A 16,573-nucleotide genomic window follows, 5' to 3' on the forward strand; every position below is an offset into this window, starting at 1 on the left:
ATAAAGTGTACTTTTTTGTCTTACTTTAAATTTTTACCGGAACAAACTTTATTAGACTTTAATAGAACACACTGCATTTAAATCTCTTGATGAGTTTGGAAAAACCTAGTAATCTCTCTTATTCAAACAATTTAAATCAGAAGTAGAAAAACTGTGATCCACGCTATAATTTCATTGAGACACAGTTGCAACTCATTCTCGACCCTAAAATTTAGCATTTGACACCTTTTTTTTTTTTTTTTGTTTTTTGGAATGAATTCAAACCCTCCCACATAGCTTTCCATGACAATATGGTATCCCCCCCATCATTTCAATTTACTAGAGAAGCAAAGAATTAATTACAAGTTAAATGTTTGTTTGGCATCTAACAGATGCCATGAGAGTGATTTCTTTTTTTTTTTTTTTTTTTTCTTGGAATTCACTGGAATGGGCAAAGACCGTTCATTCAGTAACCACAATATGGTATTGATTCAGATTATTTATTTTAAACCTATTGGCACATTTTACATTTCTTTTACCCACTGTTATGTAATTTTTTGAGATTGAGTCTTTTTTTTTTTTTTTTTTCCAAAGGGGGTTTTTGCCAAATGAAGAGGCAGAAACTGAGAAAGGGAGATCTAAAAAAATAATAAATATGCATACATCACAAGAAATTTAAAATTACAAAAAAAGTGGATTAATTAATTTATGTAAATCCCAATTAACTCCACTTTCAATTCAACAGAAAAAGTTAAAATTTTAAATTTTAATAATAAAAATAACAGCACATGACAGACACCACACAGGGGAATTAGGGGTGGCACAAAATATTTTAAAGAATAAGAAAGTAGAAGAGAAGCATGTGTAAAACACCCTACCACCACAGAACATTTTATGGTAACAATTATGTTTATAGCTCTACTGTTCACTTGTCTGCCATCTCCATCATGCTCACCTTCCACATAACTTTTCCTAGTTTGGTAACTGGTTGAAGATTATTTATATATGAACAGTGAAACTTATACTATATTGCAAACTTCATCTGCTATTTGTTAAAAGAAAACAAAAATGGTTTGCAATTCTATTTTGCTTCCATAACTTCAGGGGTGAGTTCTTAGTGATAGACACTAAGAACTCACTCCTGAGTTCATATTACAGTCTGTCCTCGTATAGCACGATAGTTGTGTTCCTAGAAACTCTCGTGCAATGCAAAATCGTGCAATATAAACAACAGTCCCTATGGGAAAAGTGGGGTTAGGTGCCGACCACCCAAGATTGAACACACATTTGGAACCAAAACATTACCAAATACAATAAATAATCGGGTAATTTTAATCGTTATAAAAAATAATATAATATTTTTTTATTTTTATTATACAATAAATAATAAAAAATATTTTATTTTTATTATATTATAAAAAAGTATTTTTTACGAATAAAATACGTATTTTATTCGTAAAAAATTTATTATATTAAATAAAATAGTCGTAATAAAATACTTACGTATTTTATAATACGTAAGCATAAATTATAATACGTAAGTCGTAATAAAATGCTTACGTATTTTATTACGTAATAAAATATTGCTACTGCTTTTGCTTCTATCGTAAGCAAACTTGTTTTTTGTTTGATTTTCTATCCAAACAGATGACAGCCGTTCCATCTCTTCCAATTCTTGTGTCTTAATCTAATGGATTTTAATTACACTTTGAGTTGTTCCCGCTATGAAAGTTGTTTTTATTTTCTCCGCATTCTTTGTAATTCTCGGCGTTGCCTCATTTAGGTCTGTAGCATGTGCAATATCACATGGTCTTTCATTTCGCTCAAAGCGTTTCACAATTTCATATTTTTTTTCTCTATCGACAGAGGCGGACTGGCCATAAGCCTTACCCGGGAAATCCCTGTGTGATTTTGGCCATCTGTAGTATGAGGCCAACTGTAGTATGAGGCCACTATAAATTTTCCCGGGTAAGAATTTTTGATCCAGTCCACCTCTGTTTATCGATATTGCTTTTCTTTTTCTCTCTGAATCTGTAGTGTCTTCACCAGGACGCTTCCTTTTCACACCTTTTAAGCATTTTACTCATTTTTAGGGAATAAAGCACAATTACAAAACGAGGAGGCACCCTTAATACACATAAACAAAGCTGCGCGCGTATAGCAACTGAATAAACAACACGGTAAAGGCCGAGATACGCTATTAACACCTCACATATTTAACACCTCACAATAAAAACAATTTCCAGTTGCATTTCTGCTAGTGGAATCTGTTATAAACTGGTAGTAAATTCCATCTAATTGCATTTGCGATTATACCGATAGCTGGAATTGTGTTAGTTTTTACGTTATTATGGTGAAATGTGTTTCCCCTTCACTGATATAAAACATAAATACATTTTCAGAATCTTCTTCATTCCTATCGTGTTGCGTTCGGTTGGGGTGATTCCGCATTTGACTGCCATTTCTTGTAAATACAAAGGCGAATCGTGCATAAGCGAATTCGGTTCGTGCTATATAAGATAACATTCCCCTATTTATAAATCGTGTATGATCGAATTCGTGTAATGTAAACACGTGTTATACGAGGACCGACTGTACTTGAAAATAAACAGTGTACTAGCATTAGCATTAGCATATGATGCAAGAAAGCAAGCTTATTCAGCATCAGCCAAAAAAAAAAAAAAAAAAAAAAAACACACCACTCCCATTTCACCCCTCCGTTCGTTCGAAATACCTGTCCAGTTGAGCTTTAAATTTGTTTAGGCTATCAACTTCAACAACAAGTGATGGAAGTCGGTTCCACCAACCAACCACCCGCTGGCCAAAGGCAAATTTCCGCACATCTATCCGACATCCGTCCTTCCTCAATTTGAATTTATGCCCTCTGAGGTGATTATTCTGAGAAAGATGAAGAATCCCATTGGCATTGAGCATGCTCAAACCATTCAAAGCCTTATACACCTCTATCAGATCACCTCGCCGGTGCCTAGTCTCCAGACTCTGTAATTTGCAAAACTTAAGCCTTTCTTCGTAAGAGCAACCCTTTGTTCCATTTACTAATCTTGTTGCCCTTCTCTGTACCCGTTCCAGCAGCTCTACATCCTTCGTGAAATGAGGCCTCCAGACCTGTATACAGTACTCAAGATGTGGCCTTACCATTGCCTTATACAAGGGAATAATCACCTCCTTATCCCTGCTAGAAAAATTCCTGTATATCATTGACAAGACACCATGCGCTACTCTTGCAGCTCGTCTGCACTGCTCAGAGAACTTCATATCTGCCTGCACAATTACCCCCAGGTCCTTTTCATTCTCCACCACTGTCAGTGTAGTACCGCAGAGTTGATACGTTGCTCTGGGGTTACTGTTTCCCATATGCAGCACTTTACATTTGTCGATGTTAAACCTCATTTGCCACCTCTCAGCCCATCTGTTCAACCTTTCCAGATCCTGTTGCAGCAGCATAGCGTCAGTATTGTCCTTAACGACCCTGCCAACCTTTGTATCATCTGCAAACTTGGACATTAAACTTGATATCCCATCATCAATATCATTCATAAACACCGAAAACAACAACGGACCCAACACTGAACCTTGAGGAACTCCACTAATAACATTAGTCCACGTTGAGCAGTGTCCATTGATTACCACTCTCTGTCTTCTGCCACTCAACCATCCCCTTATCCATAGCAGCAATTTGCCTCCAATGCCACACTGCTCCAATTTGTGCAGCAGTCTTCCATGTGCAACAGTATCAAAAGCCTTTCTAAGATCCAAATATATAATATCAAAGTTATTCCCTGCATCCAGTTCTTTTGTGACTACATCATAGTATCCAATCAAATTGGTCAGGCAAGACCTGCCCTTAACAAAACCATGCTGCGTCTGAGCTATAACTGAATTCTTGTCTAGATGATCCTGCAGTGCTTCTTTAACCAGTGCCTCCATTAATTTACCTGGAACAGAAGTTAAACTAAACTATATTAATATCATAACACCAAGCAAAAGCAGGTGCGTGTAAATACCAGAAAAATTAAAACTAGCAAGGAGAATTATGAGATGAACAGAAAAGCAAGTCTCTGTGGCTCACCTGTTCAGAATAATTACAACACACTTCATCCTGAACCACAAGTTGATCAACTAAAAGAACTGTGCAATTAGACAAAACTGCACTGTAAAACAATATTTGTTTTACAGTGAATAGGGGTGAATTGTCAGTGAAGCAATAAATTGCTTTAAAGACATAATACAGATGAACTAGATATTAGTGCTTCATACCAGTCTATATTTTGAAAAAAGGGTTCCTTCCTCAAAGGGGAAAAAAAATTCCTTCTCCTTTAAGGATAAAAAAGAAACAAGCAAATAGGAAGCATCACTTTCTTAAGTTGCCAATATTTAAAAAAAATAATATAAAATAAAAAAAGAGCTCATAGGCATAGTACAAGATGCAAGTGAATGAGCCTATTTTCCAGTGTTACAATCAAACCTGCATAGCCCATTTTCCAATAGTACCTGCATATTTTGTTTACTCTGGGTATAGCAGCATAAAAAATTACAGCATATGAGAATCTTATAGCATGAGAGAAATCTTGTTTGACCAATTTGATTGGATACTAGTATTAGTATTACCAATGGCCACATGGCAGCATAAGCCAATGGCCACTAGCAAAAAATAAAACAAAAAATAATAATAATATAAAAAACAATAAAAAAAATAATAAATAAATAACAACAAAATAACAAAAAAAAATAAAATAAAATAATAAGAAAAAAATTTTAAAAATAATAATTAATATATAAGAGAAAAGGAATGGACAACCTAAGAGTTTCCCTCCTCCAGTAGGTAATTATCCAGCTGACCTCTGAATTTCCCCAAACTGTCAGTCTCTACCCCCCATGTAGGTAACTTATTCCAATAATTTATAACTCGCTGGCTCAAATAAACCATCCTGCAATCCAGTCTAAACATATCCTTCCCATAACTTGAAATTCCTAGTTCTAGAATCATTTACAACCATGAAAATTTCGTCCTCATTCATTTTGCTTATGCCTCTCAGAGGCTTAAACACCTCAATCAAGTCTCCTCTAAGGTGCTTACTTTCCAAGATCTGCAACCCACATATTCAAAGTCTTTCCTCATACAGACGCCCTTTTGCCTCTCTTACCAGGCAAGTTACCCATCTCTGGACCCTTTCGAGAAGAACAATGTCTTTCTTTAGGTGTGGTCCCCATACCTGAACACAGTATTCCAAGTGTGGTCTAACAATAGCCTTATACAATGGGATTATGACGTCCTTATCTCTACTAGCAATTGTTCGATACATCATCGATAGGACACCATGGGCCTTCCTTGCACAACCTGTCTACAATGCTCAGAGAACTTAAAGTCTGACCGCATCGTAACACCCCAAGTCCTTTTCCTCCACTACCGGCTTTAGTTCAACTCCACCAAGTGTATAAGTTATTTTAGGGTTACTGTTCTCCAGGTGCAATACCTTACAATTGCTGTATTAAAGCATAGTTGCCATGTTTCTGACCATCCCTGAAGTCTATCTAGGTCATTCTGAAGAAGCTCTGCTTGGCAGCGATCATTAACTACTCTACCAATCTTTACATCATCTGCAAATTTAGACATCACACCCTCCATCCCTTCATAAATATCATAAAAATCAAAAACAACAGTGGTCCTAATACTGATCCTTGGGGAACCCCACTTCTTACATCAACCCAATCTGAGGAATAACCATTTATCACAACCCTCTACCTCCTGCCCTGAAGTCATCCGCTATCCAACTGATGATTTTCTGTGATTCCAACCTGTTCCAGCTTATAAAGTAACTGCTCATGTGGGACTGAGTCAAATGTTTTGCTGAAATCCAAATAAACAATGTTGAAATTATTCCCAAAGTCCAGCTCTTCAGTGACCCTGTCAAAATAGCTAACCAGATTAGTTAAACATGATTTTTCCTTTACAAAACCATGCTGAGTATCCTTCAGAATTCCATTTCTATCTAAATGTTCCTGAATTCCACCTTTGATCATTGTCTCCATGATTTTCCCTACTACTGAAGTTAGACTAACTGGCCTGTAATTTCCCATTTCACTCTTAGAACCACCATTACACTGGCACTTTTCCAATCCAACGGAATCACTCCCGAGTCCAGTGATGCTCGTATAATTAGCCTCAATGGTTCAATGCACTCACTTGCCGCCTCCCTTAAGATTATAGGGTATATACCATCAACCCCAGGAGCCTTACTGGCCTGTAGGCTCAAATGTTTTTTTATTAAATAAACGTGAAATTTCAACATCATTAATTACATTTTTTTCAACTTCACTCCCATAATTTCTCATTGACGTAAAGGGTTTATGTCAATTTTAGACATCACTTGACCACACTGTAGTTATGTGGTCACAAAGGAACTGGATGCAAAAAATAATTCTAATATCATATAATTGGATTTCAGGAAAGCTTTTGATACTGTTGCACATAAGACTGCTGTACAAATTGGAGCAGTATGGCATTAAGGGCAAGTTGCTGCTATGGATAAAGGGAAGGCTGACTGAGTGAAGACAGAGTGGTAATCAATGAACACTGCTCTTCGTGGACTAATGTTATTAGTGGAATCAACCAGGGTTTGGTGTTGGGCCCCATTGTTGTTTCCTATATTTATCAATGATGCTGATGAAGGCATGTCAAGCTTAATGTCAAAGTTTTTGCAGATGATACAAAGGTTGGCAGGGTGGTTAATGACAATACTACTGCAACAGGATCTAAAAAAGTTGAGCAAATGGGCTGAGAGAGATAGCAATTGAAGTTTAACACTGATAAACACAAAGTACTGCATATGGGTAGCAGCAACACTCTGCATAACGTACCAACTGTGTGGTACTACACTCATAGTAGTGGAAAATGAGAAAGATCTCGGGGAAATTGTGCAATCAGATATGAAGTTCTCTGCACAATGCAGATAGGCTGCCAGGACAGCTCAGCTCGTGGCATTTTGTCAATAATATACAAGAATTTGGCTAGCAGGGATAAGAAGATTATCTCATTGTATAATGGTAATGGTCAGACCACAACTTGAGTACTGCATACAGGTCTGGAGGCCTCATTTTAGGATGTGGAGCTGTTGGAATGAGTAGAGTCAGAGAAAGTGAGGGGAACAAAGGGGTGCTCTTATCTGCAAACTACAGCATTCGGAGACTAAGCACCTACAAGGTGATCTGATTGAGGTGTTTAAGGCTTTGAATGGATTGAGCAAACTCAGTGCTGATGAGATTCTTCTTGCTCATACCACACATGACATGAGAGGGCACAAATTCAAATTGAGAAAGGACTGTTGCAGAATAGATGTATGGAAGTTTGCCTTTAGCCAGTGGATGATTGATTGCTGGAACAAACTTCCCTCTGTTGTTGTGGAAGTTGATTAACTTATATAAATTCAAAGAAGAACTAGACAAACTATTGGAGAGAATGAATAATGAAATGGGAAGTGTTTTTTTTTTTTTTTTTTTTTTTTTGAAACTGATGATTAGCAGTGGCAAATGAAGCAAGCTGTATAAGCTTGCTCGCTTGCATGATTTGCCACTGCTAAAGCTAATCATTCTGACTCAATTCAAAGTGAAAATTCTCAGATTATAATAGAGACACTATGGAAAGTTAAGTTTTTTTTTTAGAAAGTACTTTTTTTCTAAACAGTATTACACAAGTTATAGCCAGGTAAACAGAATTATTTTATGAGTTCAAAAATACAAGGGGAAAAAAATGGGAGTAAAAATAATCCTGTGCACTTACTAATGGGTTAAAAACAAATATATATATATATATATATATATACAAAGGGTACTAGGAAAGTTTTGCAATATGACGCAACAATGAATCACAGGAAGCTGCTTGTTGCTGCATGTTGAGACATGTTCATACGTGCATAGTAGCCGCCGCGCCAAGTCGATGGGCTCAGTTATTCATTAGTAGTGAGAGTGTAAAGTGCTTGCGATGGCATCGTGGTCACGAAATGAGATAAGGACAGTTTTGCGGTATAATTTCGTGCGTGGTTTAACCATAGACCAGTGCTTAGAAGAAATGACTCTTGCACTAGATGATGATTGTCCACATCGTACAACGATATTCAGGTGGTATAGAGAATTCCAAAGGGGAAATTTCACTCTGGAGGATTCTGAGAGGCCGGGAAGGCCACGAACGTCAGTTACGGAGGAAAACGTTACTGCTGTGAGGAAAATGCTTGACGAAAACAGGCGAGTGACCTACCAACAGATAGAGGATACATTGGGCCTAAATGCACCAGCAATTCGTTCGATTCTGCAAGATCATTTGCACGTGAAGAAACTTTGTTCTCTCTGGGTGCCGCATCAACTGACTGAAGAGCAGATGACACGACGTGTGACTTGGTGCCAGGAGATGTTAAAAAAGTTTGATAAGGGACAATCTCGGTATGTGAACAACATCGTGACAGGTGACGAGACTTGGCTGTACTATTACGATCTGCCGACCAAGGCTCAAAACAAAGTTTGGGTCTTTGATGATGACGACACACCCGTAATTGTCAGAAAATCGCGATCTGTAAAGAAGAAAATGATAGCTGTATTTTTCAAATCGAGTGGAATTGTGTAACGTGTCGTTTTGGACACGCAGAAGACAGTCACAGCTAAGTGGTATACTGAACAATGCCTGCCTGCCTAAAGTCATTGGATCTATGAAGAACGTGAGGCCAAAGTCAAGAATGGACACCTGGTACCTCCATCACGATAATGCTGCAGCTCACCGCGCCGAAGCCTGCACCGAATATTTGACCACGACAGGACTGAAACTTCTCGAGCACCCTCCCTACAGTCCAGACCTTGCTCCCTGCGACTTTGCACTGTTCCCGCATGTGAAAATGAAGCTAAAAGGGAGGCGGTTTTCCAGTGATAAGGACCTTCTACGGGCTTGGGACAACGAGTGTGCTTTACTCCCTAGTGAAACTTGGCAGAACTGGTTTAAAGATTGGTTTCGGAGGATGGAGAGGTGTATTGAATGTAGAGGAAATTACTTTGAAAAAATTAAATAAACAAAGCTGTATTGCAAAACTTTCCTAGTACCCTTTGTATATATACACATACACACACACACACAATGAAAATCCACTACAAGTGAGCAGAAAAGTCACAAAAATTAGCATTATGCCCTTGTATTTTTGAACTCATAAAATAATTCTGTTTAATTTTGATTTTATATTTAACTTGATTAGAACAGATGTGTAACTGATATTTCTTTATGACTTCCTGACTAACATAGATGGTTGCAAACTGGATTTCTTATACACTAAACTATATTAAACTTGCACCTTTTTAACTTCCTTAGGCAGCTAATTTTGGTGGCTGTTCCTCTTTTTAGCATCCAATAGTAATTGGCCACCATACTAACATTCCATCCCTCTCCCAGGTATCTTTTTAGGTACCTAGTATATATGCATCTGAAAAGGTGCATAGCATAATGTACCTATTGTCTTTAACATGTCCATCCATCTGTCCGCATGTAACTTGACTCCCAGTGGACTGATTTTCATAAAATTTTAAATTTGGGCCTTTCAGAAACATTTTTCATGCCACTCAAAATTTCGTTAAAGTTGAACAAATATAAATTCAGCAATTATCCTGTCCTCATGTAATAATGACTCCCAGTAGATGGATATTCATGAAATTTTGAACATGGGCCACTAAGAAAGATTTGTCGAGCCACCCCAAATTTCTTTAAAATCAGACCAATAGAAATATGGCAATTATTTCTTGTCCATCCATCTGCATATAATAACTGGAGTCTCCACGGACAGGTTTTCATTAAATTTTATATTTAATTTTGATTAGAACAATTTGTCAATCCTTCACAAATTTCATTAAAATCGGAGCAATAGAAATCTGTCAATTATTATTATTTTATTCATATATATTATCACAAAGGCTATCCGTATATTGTAGCTGAAGCAATGAATATTGTTTGTAGCAATGCACTGGTCGAAAAAAAATGAATGAAAAATATGGTGGATATAAAGAAACAAAATGTGCCAAGTTCATGATTAAAAGTCATTGCTTTTTTTTTTTTTTTTGGTTATGAATCATGAATTATTACTATTTGCTAATGCACTGTGTACACTAACTTGTTTCCTTTTATTTTATATCTTGATGAAATCTTCCCTGTTTTTCAATTGAACTGCCTAAATTTTTTTGGGAAATAGTTGAAATGAGGGTGCAAGAAGTGTACCTAGCACTTATATTGCAGCTTAGTTTTCTGAACTTCTCTAGCATGTCACTCATAATCTGGGTGTTTACTGTTTGCCAAAAAATTGCATACATTTTCAAAGCCACTCCAAGCATCTCTTTCAAGTTTGGTTCATGGATTATTCAAATACAAAATTTAGCAGTGTATGGATTTGAGGTCAAACAAAAATTCCTGCTTTGATTTTTTCAAATCTCAGCAATGGAATCTAGGGCAAACATACTTAAAATAACTTCCTTCTTCATTCAGGGATTGGATGAACTGTTTCATTAAAACTAGCTTTATACAAAGAGGATATAACAGCACTACATTTCAATCTATTAGTGGTTCGTCTTTAATGTTCTTTGAACCAGATGTCAGGGATTGTCTTGTTGGCCACAATTTCCTTTCCCAATGCTCACTTCTTGTCCAACTATTCCACTCAAATGGAAAGCAAGGCAGGTTTATGTAACCAAGTTATTGACCAAGTAGCAGACAAATAACTTTTAATATGATCTTTGTATTTAATTTTTTTCCAAAAGAAGCTTAAAATTTTCATACTTTTCTTTTAAGCATGCTGAATGGGCTACAGGAATGAATGCATACTTCTTTCCATTATGAAAAACTTCTTTAAAGCTTTGCTTCAATGAGTCAAACAGCCTCCACTCTTATTGGCTGATAGAAAATTCCAAAAAAGCTCATAACTGCAAAGATGTTGTCGCAATATATCATCAAGCTTTCTTTGGAAAAATGAGGGATCAATCCTTTTTGATTTCTATACTGTGAATAGACCATTCCTGGGGACAGAAGGTTCTTGGATTTCAGTCGTGACCCTAAAAGCTCTGTAGACCCTTTGGGTATATTTAAATCTCTTAGGAGATCATCAAGTTTACTTTGTGTAAACAGCTGTAGTCCAGATTTGCAATCTTCTTCATTGCAAGTCACATTTATAAATAATAGAAAATTTTATGATATTGTGAAGTATTACACTTCTCCATCTGACTACTTCATAATGTCACCAGGCTGGCAAAATTTTCTGGGAGAACAATGGTACACATATCATGTATACATGGAATGTGTATGTATGAAAAGAATTCTTATTGTTTGTAAAAAAAAAAAAAAGCTTATGTGAAATATGGTTTGGTTTTTAGAATTGGCACTAATAGTACAACCAAAATCACCATGAATTGTGGAAACATCAAGATCTAGGCAGACCAACTTAATTTGTGATTATAAAGCTTACTGGGAACGAACACAAACTGAGAATAGTTCACTTCTGTACATCCATCAGCAAATATAATATGATATAATGCTTCACCATAAAATAATATAATGCTTCAGCTGTGATATGCAGTATCGGAATAGCTTACGTGGTATGTATGGGGTTTGAGGGAGAAATAATAATTGCTAGACTTCTATTAGTCTGATTTTAATAAAACTGGGAAGGCTCAACAAATTGTTCTAATAGAGCCAAATAAAAATTTCATAAAACTCCATCCATTGGGAATCATTACATGTGGGCAGATACATGAAGGCAATAGGTGCTTCATGCATATATGCTAATTCACCTAAAAAGGCTACAAATTCACCATTATAAATTACTCCATATAAAAATTTATACAGGCAGTTCTCACTTTACAAGTTCCCGGGTTTACGAGTTTTTTTTTTTTTTTTTTTCAATTATCAAGTTTCAACAAAATTGAAAATATGAACATTAATTGCAAAAAAATGAATGCTAAACATTCATAAATACCACATTTGAAACCACGCGCGTAGCTATATAATACAGTGCACTCCGCTTTACAATATTAATCCATTACCATCGTATCACGAAAATATCATAATGTGAATCCAATAACACATTGTTTTTTGGTAATTCATTCCACGACCTCGGAAGTTCAAATTTTCGCTATATAACTCCCTAAAAGGTTGTTATTATAGTGTAAATTGTATTAATTACCAATTCAAATCATTAAACGCACTACACTTTCATCGTTATCATATGCTATAAAAACCAATTATGAACGGCTTTGTGATATTTTTCTAAAGCAAGTTTCTGGAGGTCACTACCATAAAACAATAAAAACGATTTGCACTTTCCGGTTTATTCAGCTTTTCCGTTAGCACAATTTATTATAAACAGGTAGTAAACTCGATCTTATTGCATTTGCAATAATCCCGATAACTGCAATCGTGTGGGTTTTTATGCTATTATGATGAAATGTGTTCCCCTTCACTGAAATCTTCAATCATATAAAAAATATAAATAAATTTTCAGAATCTTCTCTTCATTCCTTTTTTTTTTAAGCTTCATAAACTTGTTACTCTGCACAAATCGTGTTAGTTGCAATTTATGTATTCCATTAAAAAAATGCTTATGCATGCTATTGAAATTTATAAAGAAAAGAGAAGATTATCTTGGAAATAAACACCTCTTGAAGCATTTCTGAAGAAGATGACTTCTTGTGCAACAAACCAATGAGTGCCGAGCCAATAATGAGTGATCAACGAGCATGCATTTAGTCGATGATAATGACGAAGAATAAACATTCTTTAACATTTTGTAAGTCATAAGTAATTTCTCTATTATTATAATTTGCTTGATTTTACAGGCTACGTTTTCATTTCTTTGGATAAATCAATCATTGTTTAAACAAACTAATTTGATAACATAACACCTATTTTTAACATTATGTCTATGGGAAATAAATTCCCGCTTTACGAGCACGCGCTAGGAACAAATTAACTCATAAAGTCAAGAACTACCTGTATAACAGTCAATTTTCAAATAAAAATTTGTATACCAGCCAAAGCGCTAATAAAAATTTATATAACATTTAATTTGTAAACACCTCATCAGAATTTCTATATTTTACATCAATACGGTTAGTGTCACAGGGAAAGCGGCATGGATAATCTATCCAGCCTGATTAGCCTTTTTCACAATTTTTTTTTTCCAAGTGCAATTTTTTTTTGATACTCCTCATCCTTTAAATTTATAAAAGTCCCCAATTTAGCTTCTCATAAATGGAGTTTTTTTTTTCCTGTACAGTTCAGTGAACTCGGTAATAAATACTCTGGCCATACACTCAAAACTAGAGACAAAGAACAAACTATGTATTGAATGGTAAATTATTTTCATAATTATCAAAATATCATAATTTGTCAAAACTAGAGACTAATCCAAATCACGCATAACTTAAAATGAAGAGAGTACATTATCGTGAATATATATTATGGAAATCAACAGCCACTGAAACATTTGATGCCCTTCATATTGCTATGAAAAAAAAAAAAAAAATTTTTTTTTTCAGAATCAGAAAAACACTAGCAACCATTTTAGCTGTTTAAGGTTGTATAGTACATAATATGTAAATTTTAAGCCAAATTTTTCCTGTTTCCCTTTTATACTGTAGATAGTGCATTTAAAATAAATTATCAAAACTAAAAAAAAATTTTACAGCTACTGAAAAATATGTTAAACTTCAAAGTGCACAAAAGGAATCTTTCTGGAACGTTTTTGAAAACGTTTGTAGTTCACATATGAACAATTTTGGCAAATTCCTTATCACTAAGGTTTTTCAAACTGATGTGCGAGTGAGAGAGAGTGAGAGAGAGTGAGAGAGAGAGAGAGAGAGAGAGAGAGAGATGATTTTACACTTTCTGGTATTTGTTTTTTTAATCGATGAGATATAATAGATTATATATATAAATGCAGAACCTTTTCATGCAGTAGTTTACAAAGCATAATATTCTGTGATGTCTGCAACAGGGGTTCAGTTCCACTAATGTTACTTTATTTTTTTTACCAATGATTTTTTACACTGGACTATTACTCATTGTCATATTTTTTTCAATTAGTAAGATTTGTTCCTTCAATAATGCTGTCAATGGTTTAGCATTTGTACTACAAGTCCATCATACTATACCTTTGTCAAAAGTCATGCAAATCTTTGCTAAATACAGACAGTAGCAATCGTAAAATAAGAAATAGGAGTTAACCTCGCAGCCACCAGACACCATGTTTGGCAAGCTTGACTATAGCCATGTTGACAGTTGCACGATGTATTGGAGAATTCTCATACAGATTTTCTAGTATAGAACTGTGCTGAAGTCAAAGCTCTCAAGAATAAAGAATATGGCTTTGATATCAGTCAACTGTGCTGTGTGAACAATGCTCATCATTACAATATAGATTTGGACTTATGTTAGCCTGATAAGCAATACAAAGATTTAATTTATGTAATGATTTTTAAGTGGAGATAATGTTAATTGATCATACTAACTACCAGACTGGTTTTGATTTTACTGTAAATGTCTCAAGAAGACTGTTTCTGAGGATGCTGCCTTTGTAACCATAATTTTTTTTAGGGAGGTTAGCATATATGCATAAATGTATCTACTGTCTTCGCCACATCTCTCTGCATTGTAACATTTTACATGGTAAAATAGAAGCAAATAAAAAAGTCCAATTTCATCAACATTTAAGATGTCATCTGATATAGTCAAGAAAACATGCAGGGTGTCCCAAAAAGGTGTAACCAATTTTAGATGTTTGTAACAAATGTAATTTTAATGACAGAAACAAAACCTGTGCTAAATGTGAGAAAAACAGTTGAAGTTTTTACTGACATTCAACATGTGCACCACTTTTTCTCTTTTCTCTTTCAATTCTCTTTCCATTCCTTCATAACTTCATGTGACTTTTGAATGGCCAGCTCTATCAGGATGTTGTATAAATAGACATCCTTTAAGAATTTCCTTACCATTGCAGAACTGTAGGTCTATTTGGGTGGCTTCTTTTTAAATGTGCTTTAAAATTTACACATAACAGTGGTGACAGACCGAGAATGTTTATTTTACACAAAAAGAAACAAAAAAAAACAAAAAAACAAGACAATACCTGGATACCTCATCACACTTCCACAAAATCAGAAACTTTCTTTGGCTCTTTCTGCAAGAGCCAAAGAAGGTTGAATACACTGTTGCAATAGAAGTCCATATCAGCTTATAACCACATATGCACACTTCTTTGACTGTATAAACTTTCTCATTGCGATTGCCCTGTGTATTTTTTCAGGGGTTCAAACAGGTCTTGGGGAAAGTGAAGACTGGGTAGTAAGGTAGGTGAAAAGGCCCTCCACGGTTAGACTTTGCAAATCATCTAATATACAGTGCTTTGTCACACTAAGTGATGACATGCTGTTTCACCAGATGCTTGTCACAAAGTACATAATGAAATCTGGTATCTGAACATAGGAGCAGCACTGATAAAATACTGACCAATATACACTCAAAAAAAAACCATTCCCAAACTAGCCAATCAAGGGTACTGATTTCTATTTCTTTTTGATTTCATTTTTACTCAGAAACTTTTTTGTTTCTGAGTAAAAATGATAGAACCAGTTTTCATCCTAAATAATGATACTTAACAGAGATCATCACTTTCGGCAATGCTGTGTTGAAACAACTGATTACATATCTAACTTCTTTTTATTCATTTGTAAGCAAGCAAGCAAGGAACCCAACAGACACAGATTTATTGACATTCCAAGGGTGCTACATTTCCTGTGTGGCATGAAAGATTTTCCTCATCATTATCTTTTGGTTCCCTTTGATGAGTGCATCAACTCTGCTTGATGAGTTCGATAACCATATTCCCTCCTCAAAATGTTTCTCCCACCCTTCTGATACTACTTGCATCCCAAAGTTATCCATATATGCCTACTGTATATAAATTCTTTTCAATATTAGTTTGTTCTTATTCTGACCTGGTTTTTGCCTAATATCTGAGTGAAACTGTTTCAAAAATCAAATCAGAATCTTAAAAAATTCTAAAACAAGCCATAAAAATCAAAAGAATTTGAATAAATATCAAAAAAAAAAAAAATTAATTTTTACTTCTTTTTTTTTGATGTAATATACCACTGCTCTATTTATTTATCACTTGCTTCAATTTCTTGAACTTCTGAATCTGATTCTACAGAATTTCAGCTTTTGTAAACCAAAATAGGATATACCTGTAGCAACCTCGAAAAAATTGTGTGCACGTGTGTGTACATGATGTGTTTTGTAGTTATAGGCAATTGTATAGTGGTTTAGCTAACAGGAGGCAAAATTAGGTAAGGAATTAGGATAGAAATAGACACTCCTGCCCTCATATACACTAATAGCCCAGCATGTGGAAAATTTTAGTTATTGGAAAGTGAACAATATATAACTGAAGAATATAAAGTTAGTGCTCAGGTTATCTGGGAAAGCGATTTCCCATCGGTGCTAGTAATGGCTCTGGATATGATAGATACGAGGGACATTCAATAAATTATCTATCTAGGGTAC

At 35.2% G+C, this 16,573-nt stretch overlaps 1 protein-coding gene across 2 annotated transcripts in view; it reads right to left on the minus strand.

Moving 5' to 3' along the window:
* The window catches only part of LOC150086864 (ubiquitin carboxyl-terminal hydrolase 4-like), a 475,539-nt gene that overhangs the window by 446,776 nt on the left and 12,190 nt on the right, over positions 1–16,573 (minus strand). The gene's annotated exons all lie outside the window — the stretch shown is intronic.

Source organism: Mastigoproctus giganteus, chromosome 4 (genome assembly GCF_048544385.1).
Source record: "Mastigoproctus giganteus isolate SK-2022 chromosome 4, ASM4854438v1, whole genome shotgun sequence".
NCBI lineage: Eukaryota > Metazoa > Arthropoda > Arachnida > Uropygi > Thelyphonidae > Mastigoproctus > Mastigoproctus giganteus.